Genomic DNA, 20374 nt, shown 5'->3' on the forward strand with positions numbered 1-20374 from the left:
GTGTTGTATCATTTCAGGTGTACAATTTAGCGATTCACCAATTCTATTCATTACTTGGTGCTTATCGTCATAAGTGTGCTCTTAATCCCCTTAACCTATTTCACGATGTCCCCACCCACCTCCCCTCTGGCAACCATCTGTTTGTTCTCTGTGGTTAAGAGTCAGTTTAGGGGTTTGTCTCTTTTTTTCTTTATTCATTTGTTTTGTTTCTTAAAGTCCACATAGGAGTGAAATCACGGTATTTGTCTTTTTCTGCCTGACTTATTTCACTTAACATTATACCCTCAAGGTCCATCCACGTCATTGCAAATGGCAAGATTTCATTCTTTTTTCTGGCTGAGTAATTATCCATTCATCTATCAGTGGACACTTGGGCAGTTATTATAAATAATGTTGCAATAAACATAGAGGTGCATGTATTCTTTTAAATTAGTGTTTTTGTATTCTTTGGGTAAATGCCCAATGGTGGAATTGCTGGATCAGATGGTAATTCTATTTTTAACTTTTTGAGGGACCTCCATATTGTTTTCCACGGTGGCTGCACCAGTTTGTATCCCCACCGACAGCGCACAAGTATTCCCTTTTCCCCACATACTCACCAACACATGTTTCTTGTGTTGTTTCTTATGTTTCTGTTGTTTCTTATGTGTTGTTTCTTATGTTTCTTGTGTTTCAACAACATGTTTCTTGCATTTTTGATTTTAGGCCTCCTGACAGGTGGGAGGTGCTGTCTCCTTGTGGTTTTGATTTGCATTTCTCCCCAATGATGAGTGATGTGGAGCATCTTTTCATGTGTCTGTTGGGCCCCTACATGTTTTCTAAATGCTCAGAGCCCTCTTTGAATATAACAGTTAATGCTGCAGTAGCACAGTAGACCCTAGAAAAGTCTTCAAAAACGGGCTGCGTGAGAGCCCACAGGCTCTCTTGTCTGGGAATCCCAGAACTCCTGCCCTTGGAAATAGCCTGCCTCTAGGATACTCTCCCTTTCCGGGTATCCGTGTCACTCACCTGCTCTGTTGCTCCCTCCATCTTCACGTCTTACAGCGGCTTCTTAAAATACCCCATCTGAGAGAGTCAGTGGAGTTTCATCCTCTGACATTCACAGACTTGTCAAAATGCATTTGTTTCAATTAGTTCAACCCATACTGCCCAAAATGGACTCTCACGGGCTCTGGGAGGCATGGACAGCAGTTGGGAGGCACTGGAACCCATGGAGACACCTCACTGTAGGTGTGACCAAGGCCTGGACCACGCACATGCCCGTAATCAGGAGGGAAGTTCAAGGAGGAGTGAGATGCACGTGGGACTTGCTCTTGTCATTCAGCAACCAGTTTATGAGATTTACCCACGTCATTCGGTTTAACTGCCGCGTAATTTACTGTTAACTAGCACTTCCTTGTATAAGGCACTGTTCTAAGTCTGCGGCATATTAACTTACCTGGTCCTCCCAGCAATCCCCTGAGGTGAAAACTATTATTGTCTCCATTTACAGAGGAGGAAACTGAGTCACAGAAGGCTTAACTAACTTTAAAGCGATACACACAAGCACAAGGTAAATCTGGGATTAGAACATGGTCTGGCCTCACATTTTATTTACTTATTTATTTATTTTTATTAAAAAAATTTTAAAGGTTTATTTATTTCATTTTTTAAAAAGATTTTATTTATTTGACAGAGAGAGATCACAAGGAGGCAGAGAGGCAGGCAGAGAGAGAGGAGGAAGCAGGCTCCCTATCGAGCAGAGAGCCTGAAGTGGGACTCGATCCTAGGACCCCAAATCATGACCTCAGCCGAAGGCAGAGGCTTAACCCACTGAGCCATAAATAAATCAGGCACCCAAGATTTATTTATTTTAGAGAGAGAGTATGCACAAGCGGGGTGGGGGGCAAAGAGAGGGGGTGGGAAGGAGACTCTGCTGAGCACGGAGCCCCATGCAGGGCTCACTGTCACAATCCTGAGATGGTGACCTGAGCCAGAACCAAGACCTGGACACTGATTTGACGGAGCCGCGCAGGTATCCCTGGCCTCACCTTTTAAACCACTCTGTTTCTTGACAAAGCAGGGTCAGGGAGTACAAATACTGGTTGTTCGGATCCTGGGGTCAAGGAAGTCTCTCGAAGCAAACGGGAATTTGCACCCGGACCTGGAGAGGCTGAGCGAGTAAGCCACAGGAATATCTGGGGACAGCATTCTGTAAAAAGGAACAGGTGACTAATGTAACTCCCTGTTATCAGTCAGAAACAGAGCAAGAAGGAGGACTCCATTTCCTGACTTTCTTCGAGGATCTTTACCTCTTTCAGTGTATGTTCCATTAAGACTATAACGCAGCTCATCTAGCCATTCCGTGGATGGGATGGCCACGACATGAACATCCGTGTTCATGTCTCTCAAGCCCACATAGAATGTTTCCCTAGGATATTCATTCACATTAACATTACCAGACATGGGGCGCCTGGGTGGCTCAGTCAGTTAAGTATCTACCTTTGGCTCAGGTCATGATCACAGGGTCCTGGAATCGAGCCCTGTGTCCAGCTCCTTGCTCAGTGGAGAGCCTGGTTCTCCCTCTCCCTCTACTGCCCACCCCCTGTTTTTGAACTCTCTGTCAAATAAATAAAATCTCTTTAAAAAAAATTACCAAACCTGACTATTCTCCAAAGTGGTTGTACCCATTTAAACACTAGCAGTGTGTACAAGTACTAATTTCCCCACAATGTCACCAGCTCCTGGAACTGTCAGACTTCAAAGTTCTAAGTCAATCTAATGAATGTGAAACTACATCTCATTTTATTTTGATTATTTAATCTTCGTATCCTGATTGGTAGTCATGTTAAGCACGGATTTATTGTACGTATTATCTGTGTATTTATTGGCTACCGTGTGCCCTCTTCTGCGACTTGCCTGTCTGCTCTTGAACTTTTCCTGTTTTCTTTTTCACCATTGCCTTGTTCTCTTTAACTTCAGCTGTTCTACCCACGAATCAGGCGTCAGTCACAAGCACTGCAGCTCTTCTGTTCCACTCTGTGGCTTGTCTTTTTATTTAGGATCTCTTTTGTCATTCAGAAATCTTAAGCACAGTCAAATGTATCAGTCTTTTCCTCCTACAATTTCTTTACTTTGTTATCTTTGTTTTCATATCTTTACTTTGTTACAATGATCTCTTCTGTATTTTCTTTCAAGTTTCTAGGGTTTTTTTTTTTTTTTTTTGCTCTTAATTAATCTTCATTAATCCAGCTGGATTTTATTTTGTGGCTAGTTTGAGGCAGAAATCAGAAGTTTTCATTGTTCTGCTACATGATAACTGATGCCCTCACACCATTTATAGGCAATCCTTTTCACAGTGGTTTGAGATGCTCTCTTCTGGCTCACTCAAGTGCCTGGATTCTCAAGGGTCTGTCCCGGGAGTCTCTCTTCTCTCTTAGTGGCAAATTTGTGTATTTCTGCACCACAGCTCACTGTTTCGATTACTGTAGCTTTGTTATACATGGCAATCCCTCTCCTCTGCTCTTTTTCTGATTTCTTCTTCAAGTATTGCCTCTGTTATTCATGACCCCTCTTTCTCCTTGAGAAAAAAACTCTGTTGGGATTTTAATTGAAATTATATCTTCCCATTTATAAATCTAGTCTCTATTTCTTCTGGCCTTTTGTGTCATTCAAGAAAGATTCTGTGTCTTTTATTGGCTTTATTATCTTTTGTTGCTCTGAAGAATGGATTCTTTTTTCCAACGGCATTTTCTAATCTAATTGATTACTGTTGATATAAAGGAATGTTGATGGTTTTTGCATATCGATCTTGTTTTGAGCAAACTTGTGAACACTCTAAATAGTTCCAAAAGTTTGTTGGTAGATCATTTCATATTTTGTATGTAAACAATTACCATATCTCCATAGAACCAGAGGTTTATCTCTTCTTTTTTTTTAATTCTTTGGGTTGCCTGGGTGGCTCAGTCAATTAAGCCTCCGACTCATGATTTCTGCTCAGATCTTGATCTCAGGGTCGTGAGATCAAGCCCCATGCTGGGCTCTGTGCTGAGTATGGAGACTGCTTAAGATTCTCTCTCCTTCTCCCTCTGCCCCTCCCCTCCCACTCGTGTGCACATGCTCTCTTTCTCTTAAAAAATAAAAATTCTTCAACACGTGGCATGTGGGGCCTCTCTCTTCCTGGTCACACTCCCTCCTCTTCTTCCAATCTGGGCTTTCTGCCCTGAGATTGTATGTTTTTTTTCCTGTGAAAACAGAGGCAGCAGTGGGTCCACCTTCTGGAGACATGTGCCAAGCCCTGTGATAGGTCCAATTTGGGGTACTTGAAAATATTTGTAAAAACACTTAGCACAGTGCCTGGTTTTCATTAGTGATGCAGTAAAGGTTTCTGTTCCTTCATGCATTTACCCAAGAATAGATGGTCTTTGTGACAACTGGTGGGGGCACTCGGAATTTCCAATCTGGTCAGAAGTGGGTCTGGGAACTTGCCTCCAGCTGCAGTTGCATAATTTTGAAAAATAAAATAGTTTCTTATTAAATAATGGGGATATGGTGGATTTAAAACCCATCTCTGCTTTAGCTATTACTTGGCACCTTTCCCTCATAAAGACTATATGGTAAGAACTTCGTTCTTTCCTTCCTTCAACAAGTATTTTCTTTTTCTTTTTTAAAATTTTATTTATTTATTTGACAGAGAGAGAGTAAGAAAGCACAAACAGGGGGAGTGGCAGAGGGAGAAGCAGGATCCCTACTGAGCAGGGAGCCCAACACAGTGCTCTGTCCCTAGACCCCCGGATCATGACCAGAGCTGAAGGCAGACACCCAACCAACAGAGCCACCCAGGCACCCTTCAACAAGTGTTTTCTGAGCACATGCTAGGCTCTGCAGAGGACACAGAATTATAACACAAAATGAAACTCCACCTTTGCTGTCAAGGAACTTAAAGCCTACTCAAACTTAAAGGCAGATACAAAGTAGGTATAATACAAGAGAGTTCCCACTGAATGCTGGCTAATTCAAAGGCAGGGGAATGCAGAGGAAGGGAGCAACACCTCCAATGGTTGGTAGCCTCACAAAAGTGGCATCTGAGCTGGTGTTTGAGAGGTGAGGAGAAGTTCACGGGGAGGGATAGGTTGGGCAGGTGCCTAGGCTTCTAGTGAGGACAGGGCATTACAACACAACAATAACACATAGGGAAATGTGATGCCCCCAGAGGGTGGGGACCCTGTACCAGTGTCAGAGAAGTGGCTTTTGACTCTGTGAGAGTTACCCAAGATGCAAAAAGGCCACTCCTGAAGACCCAGTATAAACATAATTCTAAAAATTTTTTTTCATGATAGGATACCATGCTCTACTGCCGTAATTTTACTGTTCTCTTCCAGTTATTAAAACAACCTTCATTAGATCAGTGGTCCTCTCAGCTGCACATGCGAATCACCTGGGAGGCTTTTAAAATGTCCAGTGCCCAGGCTTCTCACCAAGCGAATTAAATAAATCATGATCTCCCAGGGTGGAACCCAGGCACTAGTACTCATTCCAATTACAGAAGTTTCCACTATTTCAGCCGTGGGTAGGGGGAGACCCAGTGCGCTTTGAAACACTAAGATGTAAGGGCACCTGGGTGGCTCAGTTGTTAGGCAACTTCTTTCAGCTTAGGTCATGATCCCAGAGTCCTGGGATCAAGTCCTGCATTGGGCTCCACGCTCCGTGGGGTGTCTGCTTCTCCCTCTGATCTTCTCCCTCTCATACACACTCTCTCTCTCTCTCTCAAATAAATAAATAAAATCTTTTAAAAATACATTAAAAAGAAAAACTAAGATGTATGGCCTCCCTAAGACTCGATGAATGTCTGATGAATTTCTGACCAGGCAGTGGAAATGGGTCGGGCATTTCCTATGCAAACCTTCCAAAGGCCCATCATGGTCTTAGACTAATTCTCTGATTATTAATGGGGGATGTCTTTTTCCAGGATAAAGAGAAACCATTTCACTAGAGTGCCCTTAGGTTGTATTAGATTCTATGAATTCCTCTAACTGGCCATAAATGAGGAAGACTGATTTTTGGTTAAGAGGTTGGTCCATCCCTTCCCCTTAGCCAATCCACATGTTGAAATCACTTTTCGGACAAATTGGTAGACACCCCTGGCCCAGAGCTGCCCCTGACTGTCTTTATTTTTCTCTTCTTTTTTTTAAATTTTATTTTTTATTTATTTTTTAAAAATAAGTATATTTTTAAAAAAAATTTTATTTTTCTCCCCTATTTTTCTCCCCACTTTGGTCTTTAACTTCCAAAAACAGCTTTGTTGAGATTTAATTCCTGTACCATCCAAGTCACCCAATGAAATCACATAATTCAATGGTTTTTGTTATATTCACAAAATGGTGCATCCATGGCCACAATCATTATAGAAGATTTTGATTATCCCCCAAAGAAAGCCCATACACCTCTAGCTGTCACCTCTGAATTCCTGCAAACCACCCCCCCACAAGGGTCTGGAAGTCACTAATCTACTTTCTGTCGCTGTAGATTTGTCCAGTCTGGTCATTTCTTACCACTGGGATCCCACAACATGTGGTCTTTTGTGTTCAGCTTCTTTTTATATTTTTTAAAAATATTTTTCTTAGATTTTATTTATTTGAGGGGCTCAATCCTAGGACCCTGGGATCATGACCTGAGCTGAAGGCAGACGCTTAACAGACTGAGCCACCCAGGCGCCCGTAGGCATCTTTAAGTAACAGAGTATTTTCAAGTGCACCCCTATTATAGCCTGTGCTACTGTTTCATTCTTTTTGTTATCGAATAATATTCTATTGCTTGGCCATCACCCATTTTATTTATCTGTTTGTCACGTGATATACATTCGGGTTGTCTTTGCTTTGGGCTCTTATGAATAACGCTGCTTTAAAACCCTCATGTACGTTTTTAATACTTATTAATAACTTTTCTTTAATGAAAAGATTGCAAACCTGTCAGAGAGGGCAGTATCATGGATTCCCAAGGACCCATCCTATAACTCCAGTAATTATCAGCATTTACTAGCTGGATTTCAGCCACAGACTCCCTGCCCTGCTTGGCTTTGTTTTGTTTGTTTGTTTCTTTTTTGTTTTATTCTGTTTTGTTTTGTAATAATTTTAAGCTCATGTGGAAATTGCAGGGAGCCTCACTGGGCTCTGTTTTCCGTGCCAGTGTTCCAGAGCAAGTGTCTCTGTGCAGATAAGGGCTGGGAGCCCAAGGAAGTCCAAGGGAACAGGGCTCGTTGAACTGCTCACAGCCCAGATAGTGAGGGGCAGGCACCTGCTCCCGAAGCTGTTCCCCAGTTCTTCTCAGTGGGCGAGGGGAGTAACCAGCGGACAGAGCTGACATTTAGCTGAGCTCATCAAATGACTTTGTTTCGACCTCTAAAAGTAATTATTTTCCAATACTTCTCACACTGCCTTCCCAACAATGATAACCCTGGCCTCCCCACCCTTGCCCCCACCGCCCCAAACACCCAAACCACTAAATAAAATAGTAAAAGGGTGGGGCGCAGGATCAGGGCTGGCTTCGGGAGCTTTTCTTTTCGCTTCCACAGCAGGTAGACTCAGGATGCCTCTGTTCTCTGCCTCTTTGTTCCAGCTGTTCCCTGAGGAATGCGTCCCTGCTTCTCTCCCCATGGAACATCTCCCCAGCCTCCAAAGCCTACCTCAGATGTCACCTCCCCTGAGAGTAAATCCCGATTCCCTTCAGGCACTGAATCCCTCATGCTCCCACAGTCGGCTCTCGTATAGCGCTTGTCTCAGAGGCCAGAATCCCTACGGGAAAGAGCACCTGACTAGGAATCAGAGATTTCTGAGAACCAAAGTGTCCCGCGGCCAGATTATGGGCCTAGCTGGCCACACGCATTGTTTTCACATGGTCTTTCACAGTAGGATTTGGTAAGGAGGGAAGTGGGGTTCAAGCCAAAGCTGGTGTGACCCCAACATCCAAACTCAGTCCACCCCTCCTTTCCCTCTGGTCCCAGGAATCCACTCAGCAGTAAGTGACCTTAGACAAGCCGCCTTGAGCTCAGCTCAGTTACTGTACAATGGGGGTGAACAGTGCCTGCCTCCCCCTCTCCACAACCTCTCCCCTGGCAATCACAGTGGTCCCTATGAAGGAGCTTTGCAAACTAAGGGACTGATAGTCTAGTTGCTTTGGTTGGGTAGCATAGGCTTCCACAAGATGGAAGAACATTGCTCACTCACGTGGTCTTTGCACTCTAGTCCCCCAAGGCCACAACTGACCACAAGGAAGGCTGGAAAATAGAGACTTTATTCTGGGAAGCCATGTTTCCACTAAAAAATTGCAGGTTCCAGTTACTAAGGGAGAAGAGGAGAATGGATGGTGCGAACAACTAGCAGTCTCTGCCACAGCCACCATAGTTGGAGATATGGTGGTGATGGCAAAACTCAGTCCCTGTCTGGGACCAAGACCATGACTCCATAATTGCCAGGTCAATCCAGTGTGTTGGCTGGGAGGGTCTCATTTCTGAGCCATCAGTAGGCTCCCCCACCCCTCCATGGCACCTGGGGGCATGAGTGCCTCAGTCTTGCTACTGGGGCCTGGGTGGGGCACCACGACACCCCTTACATCCCCCACCAAAAATGACCTTCTGGTTTTCTCTCAAGAAATGTTACCTCCTCCCCAAACGCCTTCCCACTGTACTCTACCGGATCTCTTTCCATGATCTCTAGTTTACCCACAGAATCCGTCCGCCTGTCCTAGTGCTTCATGATATATGGTCTTAATTGTTTCAGAAGCTGGGTCTAATTTCATCAGCTAGATTGGGTGAGCCATCTGAGATCTTATGGGTCCCCTGGCTCCACAAACTGCTTGTCCAACAAGAAATGCTTGATAAATTCCTGATGATTGCTGGCCATTGGCAGGTATGATGTTGAATGTATTTCTGCAATTTCTATTTTGGGGTTTATCTGACTCTTAGACAAGTTTCTGCACTTATGGGTATGGATATGGATAGAATTTCACAGAAGGAAGGTCAGTGAGTCCAAATTTTTCATTCTATAGATAACTGTATTTAGACTTTGGGAAAGGAAGTAAGCGCTGAAGGCAGACCCTGCTTAAGCCAGTGGTTTCCAAACAGTGTTCTGAGAAACCCCAAAGTTCTATGGGAAGGAGGGAGGTTGAGGGGCAGGGGAGCTAGGGAACAGGAAAAGGACACACGCTGAAGCCCCTGGGACCTTCCCCAGCTTCAAATAGTATAGTCCTGCTATTGTCCATTCTTTTTAAAATTTCATTTAGAGTAAATTTTCCAACAATTTTTTTTAAGTTTGAAAGCCGCTGTTTGAATCTAATCTACGTAATGTGCAGACAAAGAAATTGAGGGCCATATTTTGAATGAATTACGGTGACAAAATAGACCATTCATTCATTCATTCATTCATACTAGGTCCTAGGGATCCAGCAGTGAACAAAACAGCTGTCTGCCCTCATGAAGCTGACATTGTCTTGGTGAAATCAAGCCCTAAATCACCAAACACATAGAAAAACATCAGCGTGCATACTCCAAGGGGAAAATAAAGCAGGAGAAGGGTGTGGTGAACGATTAAGGGATGACGTTTCAGGTGCGAAATTCAGGGGAGGCCTCTCCAGGCAGAAGGGAGGGAGGAAGAGTCACGTGAGCTTGGAGTGTTCCAACTGAGAGACAGTGGCTTGAATTCTCAGAAAGCAAGGCAAACCGTCCCTCTGCGCAGGGAATAGGCTTTAAAAGCACCTTGCAAAGTACACAACAGGGCCAGAGGAGCAGCACGGGCCCTGCCCCACATACATGTGCACAACAGGACCCAGCACGCCCCCTCCCATGGAGATAGAGTCAGCTACAGGCGTTGTTGGTCTGCCTCCCGCTAATCATAGTGGGTCCTTGGCCAGCCAGTGACCTGCCTTCCCTTGGTTTTCCCATCTCTAACTTAGGGTGGGGTGGGGAGCACATGCTTTGGACATCGCAATGAGGGACAAAAGAAGTCATGGATGTTCCTGGCACAGTGCTTGGCAAATATTAGTCACAAAATAAGTCTTTGGTGAATGAAGGCTGAGTGAATGGATGAACAAGTAAAAACAAAAAACAAAAAACAAAACAAAACTATCTTGAAATAGAAAAGCATAGATAAAGCAGCATTTTTTCAAACTTCACTGAAGAATGTCTTTCGTTGTTAAACTTACTAAAACAAAGATGACTAGACTGCAACCTGGTCCAGTTAATATTTTTAATATTTTAACTGTGAGCTCATGGGCACGAGGACTTAGTTTTTGTGGGAATTCCGTGTGGTCTGGGCAGTGACTGGACCTACCTGAGCTGGTTGGCCTTGGCCTTAACCCGCTTCCCCAAAACCCCAGGCACCCCAGGGTTATCACCAACTCAGGATCAATTGCCTAAAGCAGGCAAGGGGCTTTGAATTCTTATGGGAGACTTTTTTTTTTTTTTTTCCCCCACCCAGAGCCCTGGGCAGAAATAAGCTCCTGGCACCTTTCACTGGCCCAGCAGTTATTGCAGCATCCCGGCTTTCAGCAGGGATCTCAGTGCCCCTCACACAGCCCAGGACCACAGCCTCTATCCCTTCCGGTTTCTGGTATGATAACCACATCATCAGCTTTCTCTCTCCTGGCGCTGGCTTTCAATTCCTTCATTTGTTCCCCTTCTTTCTTGTGAGTTCAACCATATCTCACGACTTCTATATCAGGCTCTTTGTTGTTGTCGTTGCTATTCCTGAAGCTGGAAATTTTCCGGGACTGCTGGAGCGGAAAGTCTCTCCAAACTTCTTTAAAGACAGGAATGAGAACCTCCATTTTTTACCTTTGCGTGCGTGTGTATGTGTCCCCGCGTGCCTACGTGCTCGCACGCATGCGCATACGTGTGCGCCCATCCCAGACGGAACCTGGAGTTCAGTCCTGGCTGCTGGGTGTGTTTTCAGAATCAAAATGTCTTCATCGGATATCATTCCCAGTTACTTATCTGCCTGAGATGGCAATAGTTCCTGTAAAAAGTCACTCTGCTCTGATTCATGTCTTGATGTCATGCTATTAACAGCCATTTATCAAGCACCTAGAATGTGCCAGGCACTGTGCTCAACGCCTTGCACGAATCATTTACTCTAATTCTCTCACAACCCCACGAGGCAGACACTATATTTATACCCATTTTAGAAAGGAGGAAACAGGTATTTAGAGAGATTAGATAACTTGCCAGGGTTTATACAGCAGAGGCAAGACTGAGCTCTCTTAATTTCCACCTCCTCCATCCTCTTAAATCAACGAGTTTAGATGTTGCTTTGCAAGCAACTCGACTGCTTTCCTGCCAAACTCTGTGGCCAAGCAATTATTTGCACATTGCTTAAGAAACTGAGATCCAATGACGTAATAAATGCAAAAGGGACTTTTTAATAAAATGCCGTAGAAATCACATCACTACATGGCAATGGTTGGTTGTAATGACCATGTTGAGATTGGCATCTTTTAAGTCGCTCAAAGTAAACATGTGCTTTACATGTTTAACCTCTCCAGCCAAGTGGATAAAGGTTCATTTCCCCCAAACAATCCTCTCAAACTCTTAAGTTGAAGAGAATTGAATGGCAAATCTGGTCAGACTCTGAATGTGTTGGTTGCACGTACAAACAAATTGTTAGAACAATTTAGAAAACAACTCATGCGGGGCCCTTCCTGCAATCCGTTTCCCCCAACATCAGCAGGCATTAACTGAGCCCCTCCTGAGTGGCAGGCTCTGTGTGTCTGACAGCTGTGGTCATCTGTGTTTATTGTTTTGTTTTGTTGTTTTTACTTCAGTTATAATAAATGTGTAATTCTGGAGTATTGTTGGATTTACAGAAAGATTGCTGAGATCATACAGATAGTTTGGCGTGTCCTTCAGCCAGCTCCCTCCTAATGTGAGCATCTTCATAACTATGGTACACTTGTCAACACTAAGAAATCAACACTTGCACATTACTATTCATGATGTATTTCACCAGTTTTTCTACTAACATCCTTTTTCTGTCCCAGGATCTAATCCAGGATCCCTCCCTGCATTTGGTGGTTCATTTCTAAACCCGCTCACTCAATACTAAGATAGTATTGTCTTTCTTGCTTCACTTTGGGAGTAAATTCAGCAAAGATTGGTGAGCTCCATTTCTGATTCTATAGGGCAAACAGGCAAACAAATGATAAACCTCCAAACCTCCTTTGAGTCAGGAGTTGACCCATTGCTCCAACTCTGTCCTCATAAAACCACCGCTTAAGGAAAATTCTCCTCCTTAGCTCCAGCTCAGGGCCTTGACAGGAGTCTGGACTGGGCTTGACAGAGAAGACTGTTCTGTGGTTTGCTTTCTCACAATTCCAGGTCCGGCTGAGTCACTGAAGGTTTTGCCTTTCTGACCACTAGTTGGAAAGATTCCTAACAACCCAGTAGAAAAGACACTCTTTGATGTCCCTCTCCAGTCCAGTCATTAAATTTTGTTAAATATTCATTATTAATTTATTCAGCATACCTTCATTTACTATAGTGTGCCGGGTACTGAATTAAGTGCAGGGGCTGTAATTGGGAACCAAACAAATAGTCCCTGTTTGTGAGATATTAGTTTATTTATTCATTCTTGAATACCTACTAATCGTTCAACACTGGGCTAGGCTATCATGGGGGAGAAGGGTCTTCTTATGCAGGCCCTGTCCTCAAGGGATGCAGCTAGCCAGAGAAACAGGACAGGCCACTCAAGGCAGCCTGAGATATATGGTGTGGAAAGTAATGGGAAAAAGGGGGGAACAGTGGGGGTGAACAAGGAGGGCTTCAAGGAGGAGGCCCAGATCTTAAGCTGGGCTTAAGGGTGAGGTCTGCATGGTTTGAAAGAAAGAAAGAAGGAAGGAAGGAAAGAAGGAAGGGAGAGAGGGAGAGAGGGAGGGAGGGAAAGGAGAGGGAAGGGAAGGGGAGGAAGGAAGGAAGGAAGAAAGGAAAGAAAGAAAAAGAGAGATGTGTGTAGAAGGGTAATAAGCAGGATTGTGTACTTGTGTTTACCCAAGAGAGATGAGACAGACTGTCCTGAGGAGGGGCTCTGGGTGTAGGGATAGAAGAGCAAATGTTTGAAGACGTGATTTGGGTTCTGTTGCTCTAAAGAGAGTCTTCCTGTCTCCCAGGGACATCTGAGCCCTTAGGATGTGTGCCTAAACTAAGCCCTGAAAAGGCAGATCCCAAGAGCCTTCATGGAACCACCCCTTTGCCTCACAGTGGGAAACAGGCTCTGAGAGACAGAGGGCATGTCCCCAGTGGAGGCAGCCAGCTGTGGTGGAAAGAACACCAGCTTTGGGGTCCTCAGGATGTGGAGGCCTAGTTCTGCTGTTTTCCAGCTGTGTGACCTTGGGCGAGTTACTGGTGAGCCTCTGTTTCCTCATCTATGAAGAGATAACCCTCAAGGGAGCATCTTGAAGATGAAATGAGACAGTGAGGCCTCTGAGCCTGGCACAGAGCCAGCACCAGGGAGAAACCAGGAAGTGGTAGCAAACGTGGTAAGTCCAGTAAGCAACAGAGAGGACTAGAACACTGTGGTTTCTAGAGCTTCAGGACTCCTGTGACATAGGTGGAGAGAGATATTGGTAACAGACCCTACCATTCGAAGTCTCAGACAGCTGGGGCAGTGAGTGTCCCCAGTCAGCAGAAACAAACTTTCATTATCATGCTGTTGGAAGATGGAAGCATGGGTGTTCCTCTGTGGTGGCACCCTAACTTGAACATATCTCGAATGAGGAGATGCTCAGAGATGGCCTTCAGTCTGTAGAGCAGAGACTCGCTTGGAGGTCTCTTGACCACCCTCCCCGCTACCCCCACACAAAATAAAACAAAACAGAAACAGCTTTAAAGACTAGAGAGTGACTAGTTCACAGCTCTTGCATTATTATTCTGGGGTCCCCTCAGTAGTGAAGGGAGAGTCTGGCGGGTAGGGCAGGCCAGAGCCTAGAAACAGGACAATGTTGGTTTCTACCTTGGAGCAGGATCCTGAAGAGACTTCTGGGCTCACCAAAGGAAAAGAGAGAACAGAGCAGGGGCAATGGCCCTCAGAACATTCTGAGGTTCCAGAGAACCTTCTAGATACATTCCCTCTCTGCCTGATTTATCTCAAGGTGATCAACAGATCCTTCAGTGGAAAGTTGGGGAGATGGTGTCCGGATTCTGGGGGAGAGGAAACACAGGGGCTGGGTGAGGCCCCAGATACTGGAAAGAGTCCCACTGGTATCTTGATAGGAACCAAGGTGAGGAACCAGTGGGAGGCACTGTTGTTTCCATGGCAACCTGATATAAACCAATTTGAACTTTTAAAGCCAGTTCTATAGTAAACTCTTATGGTTAGAAAAAGGTCTGTGTGAAAGATTGTTATCACCCATAGGAGAGTATTGGCTTGGGTTTTTTTTTTTTTTTTTAGTATTTAAGAACTGTTTTTGCCTTTGGCTAAAGCCTATAATGTGCATTCAGAACAGAATAGAAAAATACAAGTTTTCTCATACATTTTTCTTCTAGTTCCTGTTAACATAGACTGTGTGACCTGGGGTCTATCCACCTTGATTCATTTCTCCGTCCGTCCAACCACCCAGCCAGCTAGCTGTGTTTATGGAGTTTTGTCTTCATCCTGGGCTTGATTTCTTCTCTGCAAAAGGAGAGAATTAGTCTGGTTTCATATTTTGACCTAGGCTTCTAGAATCTTAGGAGTTTCAAGGTGGTGCTTTCAGCAACCACCTTCCTAGGGTGGGATGGGGGCGACCCAACAGGGTCTGAGACCCCCACTTGGCTTCAACCTAGAACAGCTCTGCTTTTAGCTGTCTTATGTATTGGATTTCCACTTGTGATTTCTTTGGAACAAAGGTTCCATGCCTGAAAAATCGCTGGCCCAGAAGGTCTTCCCGTGGCAACACTGCTGCTTCAAGCCAAACTGTTTTCCAATCAATGCCCCTGCAGTGTGGAGTATGGAAATAAAATGGTGAATAAGCGAAGGTCACTACCCCTCGGGGGCTCACTGTCACTGTGAGGATAAACTGAGAATGTAAGCGTGAAAACCCGCTTTGGGTAAAAGACTGTTGTTAAGATAATAATCATTTTTATTATTATAGTGAAGTTGGGCAGTCAAGATATACCCACAGGGAAATGCAGCCTATAATTCAGCCCGCAATTAGGGACCAGGTAGGAGGAGCAGACTCCCAGGTGCTCCACGCAGGGACTCTGAGAATTGCAGGGCTTTCCTGGGAACGCAGCTCTGCTCGCCGCCGTCTCCCCTGGGGCTGCTGCGAAGCCTGCTTAGCGGCCCCCACCCCCCGCCGCGCTTATCGCTCCCGCTGCCGGGGAGCTGGGCTGGCGGCGAGAGGAGGGGGGCGCCAGGCGGTGATTGGCTGAACCGGAGGTTGTTGCTAGGCTACCAGTCCGCGGGAGACTGGGGCCACGTAGTCCCATCCTCCAGGGCACATCTCTCCCCCACCTCAGACCCCATCCAGGCACCCTGTGAAGGAGATTCCCCAGCAGTTTAAATTGTCAGCTGCCAAATGCCCATCTTTCTAGGATTTTTTTTTTTTCCATTTATCAGGAGGTCATGTGGAGGAGGGGAAGAGAAGCTGTTTTATTCGCAGATCACCTTGAAGAAGCTGCTTCTCTTTCTGGACCTCAGTGATTCCTGAGGTCCATTCATTCATTCATTATTCATGCAGGCATTTGCGTTGATTAAGTGCCTTCCATGTTCCAGGCACCATATTAGGAACTACAGACAAAAGGATAAATAAGACAGAGACCATCCTTGCTCTCATGATGCCACGTTGGGGGGTGGGGGTGGTGGAGGAGATTAGACTTTAAAGCAAATTAATAAGATAATAAGACAAACCTATATCTAGTCCCCTTTCTTCCTTTTCTGTGATATTTCTAAGCCCTGCGCCTTTTCCGTACTAAATCTGTAGGGCCCCCCAGGTTGACAAGGGAGGGAGTGCGGACGTTAACAGTGCCTTTACTGCATGACAGCCAGCCTATCACCCCACTGAAGTCTGAAACAGAGGGACACGCTCATCTCCACAGTCCATTTACTGTGCTCTTTTGCATCCCAAAGTAAGCCTGAGCACAACTCAATAAAAATATGGGGCAAAGGGGCTGCCTGGGTGGCTCAGTGGGTTAAGCCTCTGCCTTCAGCTCAGGTCATGATCTCAGGGTCCTGGGATCGAGTCCCACATCAGGCTCTCTGCTAGGCAGGGAGCCTGCTTCCTCCTCTCTCTCTCTCTACTTGTGATCTCTCTCTGTCAAATAAATAAAATCTTTAAAAAAAAATATGGGTCAAGAATCACTGTTCCCTGTTCAGGTGAGAAAGCCAAAAGCCAGAAACATCAAGAAGACTTCTCCATGGTCACGAGGAAAATTACTGACATAACCTGACTGATAGCGAGCACATACTACGTGCAGGTGCTTTAAAAAAAAAACCGATCTGCCTCCTAACCACCCACTGAAGGTATTATTATTCCCATTTTATAGGTGGTAAAATTGAGACCAGAAGAAGTTAATTTGACTTGCTGATGATGGCTCGGATGGTATGTGGTGAAGCTGGGATTTCAATCATGTCCCCTGGCTCCACAGCCTGAGCTTGTTCCGTGAAATGGGTCTGGTCCTAGAAAAGAGTCAAAACTCTCTGAGTGGCTGAGACCTGGAGTGGCTTCCAAATGCCCTTTAAATCTCCTAGTCCTGGATCTTATTTATTTTTCTATTGAAATTCTTGGCACAATGGGCTCATAAATTTGATGAATTGGCCACAGGTACCAACACAGTTGGCCTGGTTATCTATTCATCTATCTGGGATTATCTTGCCTTCAAGCTTTTACTGGGTAATGACATTGAGTAGCTCTTCCCTGTGAACACCTCCATCACTTGCTTTTCCACCCTGTCAGGTTTTATTGAACAAACACTGGGCACCCACCCAGGGTCATGGGAGGCTTGGTAGGCAAAGGTGAATATGGTCTGTCCTTGCCCTCGAGGAGCTCCCAGCTTATAACAAAGGTTTCTGAAGGGCCTTCCCTAGGCAAAGCACAGTGATAGGACTTAGAGAGGGGAGGACCATAAGGATCTTCCCCCAGAGAATCTTCTTCTTGGCTTAGGAGACAGAGCGCACTTAGATGATAAAAGGTGTGAAAGGAGGTGGGAGGAAGCAGAAGTGTATGTAGCAAGCGTGGGTTGGGGGTGGGAGAGCCAACCTAGAGTCCCCCGTGGTGCTGCTTTTAAATCCCATCTTGCTGTGGTCAGTGTGGGATACTGTGTCTCAGAGCCCGGCAGCCTGCAGCTTGGAAGGAGGCCTTTAAATGGGAGAAGGTGCTGGAAAGTACAGAGATGCATAAAGAAGCAAGCTAAATTTATCCCTTCTCCCAGAACCCAGCAATTGCTATGCTTAACACTTGACTTTCTACCGACAGAGTCTTGTTTAACCAGAAGATTAGTTGCTTCTCCCTTGGCTGGGAAAAGAGAGAGAAAGAAGGAAGAGATACATCTAAGCATCTGCCTCTGGCTCAGGTCATGATCTCAGGGTCCTGGGCTCGAGTCCCGCATCAGGTTCTCTGCTTGGCAGAGAGTCTGCTTCTTCCTCTCCCTCTGTAGTTTCTCTCCCAGACACATAAATAAATAATCTTGAAAAAAAAAAAAAAAGAAAGAAAGAAAGAAGGAAGGAAGAGACAAAGAGAGACAGAGAAAGGGATGGTTGGAGACTCTGAAGACAGAGGCACAGGGAGAGACCTGAAAAGGAGCACAGAGAGCTAGGGTTAAAGGCAGCCTTTGCTCCACAGCCCCAGGGAGCAGCAGGAGAGAATGTGAAGCTGGGCACCTGAGTGGGAGAAGTCAGACAATCTCTTGTCCCCTCCCTCTCTGATTACATGATCGTGGCTAGACGGCTGCTAATTTCTAGACAGCACCACTTTTTCCAATGGGAATATTCTGGAGATTTCTGTACTATTCCTATTGTCTTGGCCACTGCTTTGTCCCTGTCACCCATCACCACTCCTGATGAGCTAAGAGCGGACTGTAAATGGATGCTATATAAAAGCCACGATTAAAACAAGCAGTACAAGACAAAATATGCATGCCTTTGACCTAGCATTCCCATCTCTAGGAATTTATCTTGAGGACAATTATTAAGGACATAGGGGAGAAAAAAAAATTAGCACAAGATTATTCCCTGCAGCATTGTTTAGAAAAGCAAAGAAACAGACTACATAGCCAACCCCTCCTGGGCACCTGCTCAGCAAATAATGGGATAACCTTACAATAGCTTTCCATGCTGCTTGTAAATTGGGTTATAAATAGGCACTTATTGATGTGGAAAGACATGATTTATTAGGTTAAAAAAAACAAGTTACAAAATAATATATATAGTATGACTTCATGTAAGTATTCTTATAGGTAAGTAACATATAGTCTAGAAAGACATAAATGGGATGTTGATCTCTGGTTGAAGGGATTCCAAGACACTTTAATTTTTTTCTTTTTGCATATCTGCATTTTTAAAAAAGATTTTTTTATTTATTTGAGACAAAGAGAGAACACAAGCTGGGGGAGAGGGCCAGAGGGAGAGGAAAAGGGAGATGCAGACTCCCCACTGAGCAGGAAGCCTGATGTGGGGCTCGATCCCAGAACACTGAGATCATGACCTGAGCCAGAAACAGATACTTAACCAACTGAGCCACCCAGGTGCCCCCATATCTGCATTTTCAAAAATTATTTTTCCCCCAAGGAATATGTATTTCTTGTGCAATGGGAACAAATCTCCTTCCATCCGTCCCATCGAGCATCTCCCGTGGGGAGTACAGGTGCAGAGGGATGAGCTGAACCAGGTGCTCCTGGCTCAGAGGCATTGTGGGAAAGGCCACCAACCCATGCAAGGCCACTCAAGCTGCTCATTAAGAATTCCCAAAATGGCGTGTCCCCACCCTGGTTTGACTTCCCATCCTCACTGGTCTTGTGGGGCGAGAACTCAGTGACCCAGCCCCTTGGTATCCAAATGCACAGTTGCTTCGTAACTACATAACGACGGTGAGTTGGCCATCGGTCTCCCTTGAGGGAAAACACTGTGGGTACAAGTTGGGACACAGTAAAGCTGACCTTGCTAAAATCACACCTTCTCACCTCCTGGGAGCACCCTCTCCTATAACAGGGTGAAAGCCGAGATGCTGTCTTGCTCAGGTCCGTCCCTACTACACATAGGTGGTGTGATTCTGATTGTTGGTGTGGGAGGGGAAAAAAAAAGACGGTCACCATGGCAACCCAGGCTTTCTCAGACTCTGGGATCAGTCCAAAGTGCAGGGAAAGAAGGTGGGATTTAGAGTCAGAACAAACATCGTCAGGCTGTCTGACCTCGGGCAAGGCACTTAGCTTTTCTCTGCTTCAGTCTCTACATCTGTAAAATGACGGTGAAGCTCTTCATCCTACCCATCTCCAGGGTTAAGGAGGAATCATCTGTGAACTGTAAAACACAGAAGAGGAGAACCGCCCTGGCTTTGGCTTGTCTCCAAATTGCTGTGTGTGACTTTGGGCCTCAGTGGCTCTATTTGTAAATGGGAAAATAATGCCCACAGTGATGACTCCCCAGATATATTGTCAGGCACCTGTAAGAATCTTGGAATCTCCATGATGTAAAGAATCTTCACGCTTATGCAGGAATCCCTTCGATAAGTTCTCTCACTGAGGTACTTGTCCCACCTCTGCTTGATTGCCTCCAGTGGCAGAGAGTTCATGACTGCATCACTTCCCAAATAACCACATCTACATGACATTACTTGTAAGAGTGTTCTTCAGCATAGGATGTTCTACAGTTAAATATTCATTTAAAAAAGTTAGCAATCCTTTTCAGAGCTTCTAATTTTGCCGGAGGGCTTGCACAGGGTAGTGATTAGCAGCAACAGGCAAGGAACAGGTACAGGCCCAGCTCTAGAAGCCTGTGGCCTACTGTAGTGGAAGGAGATGTGTTCTGGGGTCACACATTCTAGGTTAAATTCCCACTTTGTTCACTCACCAGGTGGTTGACCTTGGGCAAGTTATATTATCTCTCTGAACCTCAGTCTCCTGATCAGTGAAATGAGGCTAGAAATGCCTACCTCATAGTATTGCTATGAGATCTGGCAGGAGAGCAATTCTCATCAAACTTACAGCCCGAACTTCCCCAGGGGAATTCTGGGTACTGGGTGGGGGATAGGTTACACCTTCCTCTGTGATCCCCTGAACAACACATCCACCCTCTAAGCCCTACCTGGCACATGTAGGCCCTCATGTGACCCTGCTGTGCTCCCCTTAGAAAGAGGGAGAAGCTTCTTCTTCCTGTCCTGGAGACACCTGCAGCTTGGCCTGGCTTAGCTTGTGCTCCATACCTCTTGGCCTTCTCTCCCT

At 45.3% G+C, this 20374-nt stretch overlaps 1 protein-coding gene across 5 annotated transcripts in view; it reads left to right on the plus strand.

Moving 5' to 3' along the window:
• Positions 1–20374, plus strand: part of PNPLA1 (patatin like phospholipase domain containing 1) — a 48425-nt gene that overhangs the window by 7920 nt on the left and 20131 nt on the right. Inside the window, exon 1 of one of the 5 annotated variants that reach the window (XM_032864348.1) lies at positions 9541–9546. The exons of 3 other annotated variants lie outside the window; for them this stretch is intronic. The gene's annotated coding sequence lies outside the window, so the exon portion shown is untranslated. Of the gene's footprint in view, positions 1–9540; positions 9547–13424; positions 13501–20374 lie in introns of those variants that run through there. One more of the 5 variants, XM_032864349.1, reaches the window with a different exon arrangement.

This window comes from Lontra canadensis, unplaced genomic scaffold (assembly GCF_010015895.1).
Source record: "Lontra canadensis isolate GAN:19392208 unplaced genomic scaffold, GSC_riverotter_1.0 scaffold27, whole genome shotgun sequence".
Classification (NCBI taxonomy): Eukaryota; Metazoa; Chordata; class Mammalia; order Carnivora; family Mustelidae; genus Lontra; species Lontra canadensis.